Here is a 7819-nt window from a genome sequence, read left to right as displayed (position 1 = left end):
AGTTATCCCATCAGCGAAGAAATAAGGACAGCAGCTCTTTTGTTAACTGTTCTGAACAGTACTTCAAAATAATTTTTGCCAGTGTGGCAATCCAACAATCACAAGGTTGGGGTTGGCATTTCAAATTGCAGCTTGAAGCCCTGTTTATTTGTGACTTTTCAATAATAATTTAACTCCACAAGCCAGTTCAAGGATTTCAAAATTGAACTTCGGAACACATAATAGGAAATTATTGAGGGCAACTCTGCGCTAGACTGGTGTGCTTGTCTTTAAATTCAAGCATTGGAGCCTCATTGTTTAACAGTTTTATTTTCGCCCCTTTACGCTGACGGTGACTCCTTTCACCTGCATCGGTTCCATTTCTTTACGTGGATTTGCAAACATTTCTCGATTTGACATTTAAGATTATTTCTTTTGTCGGAGGCTTCCGCACTTCTGCCCACTTGAAATAGCGTTATTTCACATCCCTCCTAAATTGCTTGCTAATATTAGGATGGTGTTTCCTTGCTACAGACATTTCACCTGCGGAAAAAACACATACTTAGTAAAAACACAAAACCAGGGGAGCTCAGCGGGTCAAACAATGCACTTTACACAACAAAGATACATAGATAACGCCTCGGGCTTGAGCTGACCGGCTGCATCTGGGATGGGATCACCAATAACCCTGAGCATAAAGCCCTACAAAAGGTAGTAAACAGAGCACAGGGCATCACAGTCAAACCTTCTCACCATCGAGAACATCTACCGGGAACGCTGCGGTTGAAGGGGTCCACACCACCCAGCACACGCTCTGTTCTCGCTGCTACCATCAGGAAAGAGGTATACGTGCCACAAGACTCGCACCAGTTCAGGAACAGCTGCCACCCCTCCACCATCAAAACCTCACAATAAACTCAATCAGGGGCTCATTTAAGGACTTTGACTTCTGCATTTTATTGATTTTTTTTTCCTCTCTGCATGGCACAGTCAGTTTGTTCACCTTTCTCTATTTGTTTGCATGTGTACATTGTGCACAGTTTTTTTCGTACCACCAGTAAATGGTAATTCTGCCTCGTCCGCAGGAAAAAGAATCTCAGGGTTGTATGTGATGTCATGTATGTACACTGACAATCAATCTCGAATCTGTATCTGGACTTTGAGCATTTCATCAAGGTATGAACAAAACACAGGCAGGCGCCGGAACAAAATGGAATGAAAATATCAACTTATGACCGTCATCAACTCAGTTTTCATGAAAACCACAACCTCACCTCGATGATGTAGGGCACCATAATAATGCGTCTAGAAGACACCCTGCAAGTGAGATTTTATTTTATCAGCATTACAATAAAATAATATTATCCCTGATTTGATTATATTTGTGCCTGGATTAATTAATTCGCGAGAGGCGAAATGAACCGGTTATTGTCTATTTGACTCATCGATCATAAAAAGTAGCCTATTTTAGAGCAGTTTCCTTCAACCTGTTTCAGAGACATATTGAAAGATGTTGGTTTCAATATCAATATGTTCTTAACTAGGAAAATCACAAAAATCTGTAGACACCATGGTTAAGTAAAAACACAAAATGCTGCGGCAGCTCAGGGGGTCAGTCATTCTTCACCAGTTCTTGCAAGAAACTCGAACGGGTAATTTGTGCGTCCCATTTGAACGCTGCTGTGTTGAAAAATCTTTCATAAGACTGAATTCCAGTACTGCATCACACATTCTTTTCAGATATTATGGTTGGGGCTCTCGTTAAATTGCTCTCTATCCCCAGAAGACCTACATTTCATATGGTCTGATTTTAATCATCTTAATGCTATGAATAGATAAAATCAAGATTGGGTTCGACGTATTTATGCCATTAACTGAGCGAGAGATCTGGGCATGGGGCAGAAAGTAATATTGAAATATAATGTCAGCATTACTTCCACGCAATCTTTGGGCTGCACGGATGAGAAGTTCTAATTCTCGAATATTATTTCCGAACGCGATAAGTGTTGTAATATAAGCGATTCTGTAAATGAACTCAGTTCCTTGCCCTGATCTTTGGCTGAAATTTAGTCATATTTACATATAGGAACAATAGACCCAAACGCCTATGACTTAGTTGGTCACCTGTTTCTTTTTTTAAATTTTTTTATTTTCCACACTATGAACCATATTGACCAAAATACACACAAACATTTCCCTCTTGAATATACACAGTGTCATTTTCTCCCCTTTTCCCCCTCCCTTCCCTCCCTCCCCACCCACTCAACGTTCAACATATATGATACATTAAATCCATTAAACAATGTCCTCACACAATGAAAATAAACAAGAAATTTGTGTCATCTACTTTTACACACTGGGTCAGTTCATTTCGTCGTCTTCTCCTTCTGTCATTTTAGGTGGTGGAGGTCCGCGGTAGGACTTCCCTGTTGTGTTCCATGTACGGTTCCCAAATTTGTTCGAATACTGTGATGTTATTTCTTAAATTATATGTTATTTTTTCCAATGGAATACATTTATTCATTTCTATGTACCATTGTTGTATTCTCAGGCTATCTTCTAATTTCCAGGTTGACATAATACATTTTTTTGCGACAGCTAAGGCTATCATAATAAATCTTTTTTGTGCTCCATCCAAATCGAGTCCAAGTTCTTTACTTCTTATATTACTTAGAAGAAAGATCTCTGGATTTTTTGGTATGTTGCTTTTTGTGATTTTATTTAATATCTGGTTTAGTTTCTTGACGGATAAGCCCCTTCCACACAAAGATAACTATCAGATATAACCATCACGCATCGGAGCCTCGGTATTCTACAAAATCAAAAATCATTTCACTTCGTTCATTCGTCCATTTCTCCAATTGACAAAAAGGAGAGAGAGGCTGGCTCCCCAATACTGTGTTGGATAGATTGAAAATATGATTCGATTCGTATACGATATGGAGCCAGGCGCTCCAGATTATGCTTTGACTGCTGCACTTTTACTAACTGGCCTCTCCAAACTATATCTGATATGATAATTAAGTTTCATTGAGGCTCTGTTAATGAGGAGAATGTTAATTCCGACTCAGTTCTAGCCTTCGCACTGATTCACGATCCCTGCAAAGGCACGGCAACCAGTGTGATTCTGCACATCCCAGCTCTGCGCCCATCATAATGGCCAGAATATCGCGGCATGCTGAATGCCAATTTTCAGATGAAAATTTGATTTAAATCTGCTTTATTCTCGAATTACATTACGAACTGGAGTTTGGTTTTTTTTTGCCGCTCGTTAATGAGCGCGAATGGGATTTTCTGCGCAATGAAAGCAATCTTCATTCTTTGCAGATTGTGAAATACTGGCCAGTTATCAATTCTTTTCAGATCTCAGCTAACCCTTGTCAGGACAAGGTCCATGAGAGGCCATGCACTCGATTATATTTCATCTTATTTCTTACTTAACTAATCATTACCCTTGGAAACCATGTGCTCGTTCACTTGCCAAGGACAAAGGGAAACTGCCAGCATGTATCATTCGTGAGTGGTTAGAGCTCCCTAACAATACTTGGGCAAAGGTATCATGAATTTATCAACAAAAAATAACATTATAACTGGAGGAAAACATGAAGATAAGTCATGTATGAATTTTCATATAAAATTTTCATATATGCATATAAAATCATTGTTCAATCTTAAAACTGTTATAATCAGTAGGGACTAGGATCGGTTAAATGACAGAAACAGAATAAAGGGAGCATTATGGGATGATAGATTATAACCAACAAAGTGCATGGTGGTTTCATTCCTCGGGCATCAGCTATTTACATGGATGGGAGAGGTACTGGTCAATGGGATTAGGCAGAATAGTACTTCGGCACAAATGAGAAGGGCAGAAGAGCTTGTTTCCTGTGCTGTAATGTTCTATGATTCTATTCTACCGTTAACATGTAGTACATCCAACTAAAAGAAAACCCCGTTGGTTTGTTAGCTTTCATTATAAAGATATTGGTAATCAAGTGTAAAGCAGACGTAGAATCAGAATCAGAATTTATAGTCATGAACAAGTTATGAAATTTGGTGTTTTGCAGCAGCATCGTAGAGCAAACATTTATGTAAACCACTTTTACAACAGTAAAAACACAAAATAGCGCACGAAAACGAAGGCCGTGTCTTTGGTACATTGATTATTCAGGAATCTGATGACAGCGGGGAAGAAGCTGTCCTTGTCCTGCTGAGTGCTCGTCTTTAGGCTCCTGTACCTTTATCCCAATGGTAGCAGAGAAAAGAGGGCATGGCCTCGGTGGTGGGTGTCTTTGAGGATAGAGGCTGCTTTATGAGATCATCATCTCTTGTAGATGTTCATAATGGAGTTAAAGCTGGTGCCTGTGATGTTGCAAGTCCAATTAACAACCCCCTGGAGTTTTTTTTTTGTCCTGAGAGTTGGCACCTCCATACCAGATAGTGATGAAAACAGCCAGAAAGCTCTCCACAGTTCACCTGAAGAGGTTTTCAAGAGTCTTCGATGTCATACCAAATCTCCTCAGGCACCTTGCAAAGTATAGCCACTAGTGAGACTTCTTCATGATTCCATCAACATGGAGGCTTCAGGACAGATCCTTGGAGATGCTGACACCAGGAGTTTGAAGTTCTTGACCCTCTCCACTACTGAGCCCTCGATGAAGACTAGACTGTGTTTCCCTGACTTCCTCCTGAAGGCCACAATCATCCCCTTGATTTTGCTAATGTTGAGTGCAAGGTTGTTGGCGTGACACATGGAGCTGACCTATCACCCTCCTGTACGCTTCTTCTTTGCCATTTGTGATTCTGCAAACAACTGTGGTGTCATCGGCAAATTTGTAGATAGTATTGGAATTGTGCTTGGCCACTCAATCATGGGTGTATAATGAGTGGGCTGAGCATACATCCTGAGATTCCGCTGTGTTGATAATCAGTGAGGAGGAGACATTAATTCCAATTCATACTGACTGTGGTCTTCCAATGAGTAAGTGAAGGATCTAGTTGCAGAGGGGGGTGTAGAGGCCCAGTAGCTTCTTGACCAGCACTGAGGGAATAATGGTGTTGAAAGCTGAGCTGTAGTCAATGAAGAGCAGTCATATGTATGAGTTGCTGTTTTGGAGGTGATCCAGAGCTGAGTGGGGAGTCAGTGATATTGTGTCTGCTGTGGAGCAATTGTGATAATAGGTGAATTGCAGTAGGTCCATGTTAATTCTGGCCATGACCAGTCTCTCGAAGCATTTTATCACAGTAGAAGTTAGTGCCATTGGGCATTAGTCATTGATTGGTATGATTGATGCCCTTTTAAAGTAGATGGGAACCTCTGACTGCAGCAGTGAGAGGTTGAAAATGTCTGTGAACACTCTGGCTAGTTGACTGGTGCAGATTTTCAGTACCCTGCCAGAAATGCTGTCAGGATCTGATGCCTTGCAAGGGTTCATCCTCTTGAATGATGTTCTGATGTTGTCCTCAGAGACAGATATCACAGGGTCCTCAGCCATTGCAGGGATTCTAGTAAGCACTGTTTAGTTCTCTTCAAAGCAGGCATAGAAGTTGTTTAGCTAAAAGACTGGACCATATCACAAGTAGGTCGACCAGTCCAGAATGACCTGGTCTGGCTAGGAGCAATCCTTTATGACCTGCCAGTAGGTGTGGCTACACTCTCAGCCAATCACAGTCATCCTACACTACCATCTGTACATATGTACATATACACATTGGTGATAGAATCTGTACTATCACAACAGTCATTTGGCAATTGCGTTGAGGAAAACAAATCTTTACTCAGATGTTTATGAATCTCTGACATTCCCTACCCCCCCCCCCCATAAAAATAACTGCATTCAGAATCAAGGGACGTTACGTGGAGAGGAAAGGGTGGTACATTGGTGTAGCAGTTAGCGCGATGATGTTACACCACCAGAGGCTGGGACAGGGATTTGAATCCTGTGTTGACTGTAAGGAGTTTGTACGTACTCCCTGTGTCTGCATAGGTTTCCTCCGGATGTTTTGGTTTTTCTCCTACTGTTCAAAAAAATCGTACTGGGATTGTATGTCAATTGGGTGTAATTGGGCCGAAAGGGCCTGTTACCATGCTGTATGTCTAATTTTCGAAAAAAACTAGTTAATATAGATTGGCCCTGAGCAAGCTTGGGAAAAATCTACTCGTATTTACCAAGTTCGTAAATAAAAAAAATGGATCCTGTATTTAAAGGCTGTGAACAAGCCCGGACTGAGCAGCGATATTAAAACTTCGTGGCACTTTATCTTGCTTTTTAAAATGAATGGACCATTGATACAGAATCTTGTTTCCCAGATCCGCAGTGTTTATATATTACAGCGGTCAGCAGGTTGAACCTCTGGTTGATTCAGGACAGGAGAATTATAATAATCAACACCTACAGTGTGCAAATTAGTAACTCAAAGACCAACTAACGTTGACAACTCAGCATCATATCGTGAATAAGTCAAAGGGCAAGGCCAGCTGATGAAATCCATAAATAATAAGAAAATACGAGAAAAGTAAAATACAAATCAATTCAATGCTAAACGAACAGGAACTATGGTTCACCTAAATCGGTGGGCCTAAGGAAGGGAAGAAGTGGAGATCCTTTCTGCATTGAAGCTGAGCGTGGAAGACAAATGGGGGAAAAAGGCCTATTTTTACAAAGATCCTTTTACACTTGCATCCCACTAAATTGGCCATTTAGTGTCCCAGGAGAGGAATGGGGTTTTAGCTTTTCACACTTGTCCACTCCTTACTGGGACACTGAACACTTTCACACTTGCAAGGAGCCATCCCTGGGGTTAGGATGTTCTACCTTCTACTGGTGTAATTACCCGTTTCACACTTGCCTGATTGCAACACTGGTGTCTGCAGATGCCGGGCATTGTACTAGTGGTAGAGGCAGTCAATCCCTGGCGTGTGGTGACGTCATCTGACACCGGCATTGAGCTGATTTTGCTTTCACACTTGGCACATAAAAGGCCGATTGGCGTTTTGTTCCTGGGATCACTTGGAAGTGTGAAAGGGGCTCAAGAGTATTTGCAGCTGAGAGAAAATGTTGAACATTTATTTATAAGGCAGGGTGCGCAGTGAATGGAGAGCAGATGAGTACGTGGCTTGATGAGGCTTTTTGTGACCTGGTCATGAACAGTTCCTTTCATCTTCCTGCAGACATTTCCATACCACAAATCATGGATTTCACCGAGCGTAGATGAGAAGACTACAAGGAATGAAACCAATGTGAGATAAACTCATGGGTTTATGCATTTTCAGATGCTTGATGCCACCTTAATTAAAAGAATCCGTCTGATTGGCATCCTATCAACATTACCCATTTGTTCTCTCTACCAGGGACCAACATTACCTGCAGTGTGTGCCATTCACAAAGTACATTTCAGTTACTTGCCTAGGCTATTTCGACATCACATCCCAAATCCTTGGCCTCTATTGCTGAGTAGTATATTAGATTTGGAACACCACAAACCTATAGCTTTCTCTCCAAGACATATCCTGTCCTGACGTGGAAATAGATTGCCACTCGCGCTGACACCTGTAAGTCTCTGCTCAATATCTCAGTGGATAACAAGGTGGCTCCCCACAACCTTCTCAGTGACGTTGGGATAGGCAATAAAGATTGGCATTCCCAGCAAAACCCTAATCCAAAATTCCATGCAAAAATTGCTACAGCATAAAAATTAGGAACAATGCAGCAGATAAGCAGGTGGACGTGGAAAATAGAAAAACATGAGGAATGCAGATGCTGGAACCTTGAACATGCAAAAAAAAATTGCTGGAGGAACTTGATGGGTCAGACAGCATCCAGTCAGTGTTTCATGGAGG

This window comes from Narcine bancroftii, chromosome 12 (assembly GCF_036971445.1).
Source record: "Narcine bancroftii isolate sNarBan1 chromosome 12, sNarBan1.hap1, whole genome shotgun sequence".
Classification (NCBI taxonomy): domain Eukaryota; kingdom Metazoa; phylum Chordata; class Chondrichthyes; order Torpediniformes; family Narcinidae; genus Narcine; species Narcine bancroftii.
Note: the sequence above shows the minus strand (reverse complement) of the source record.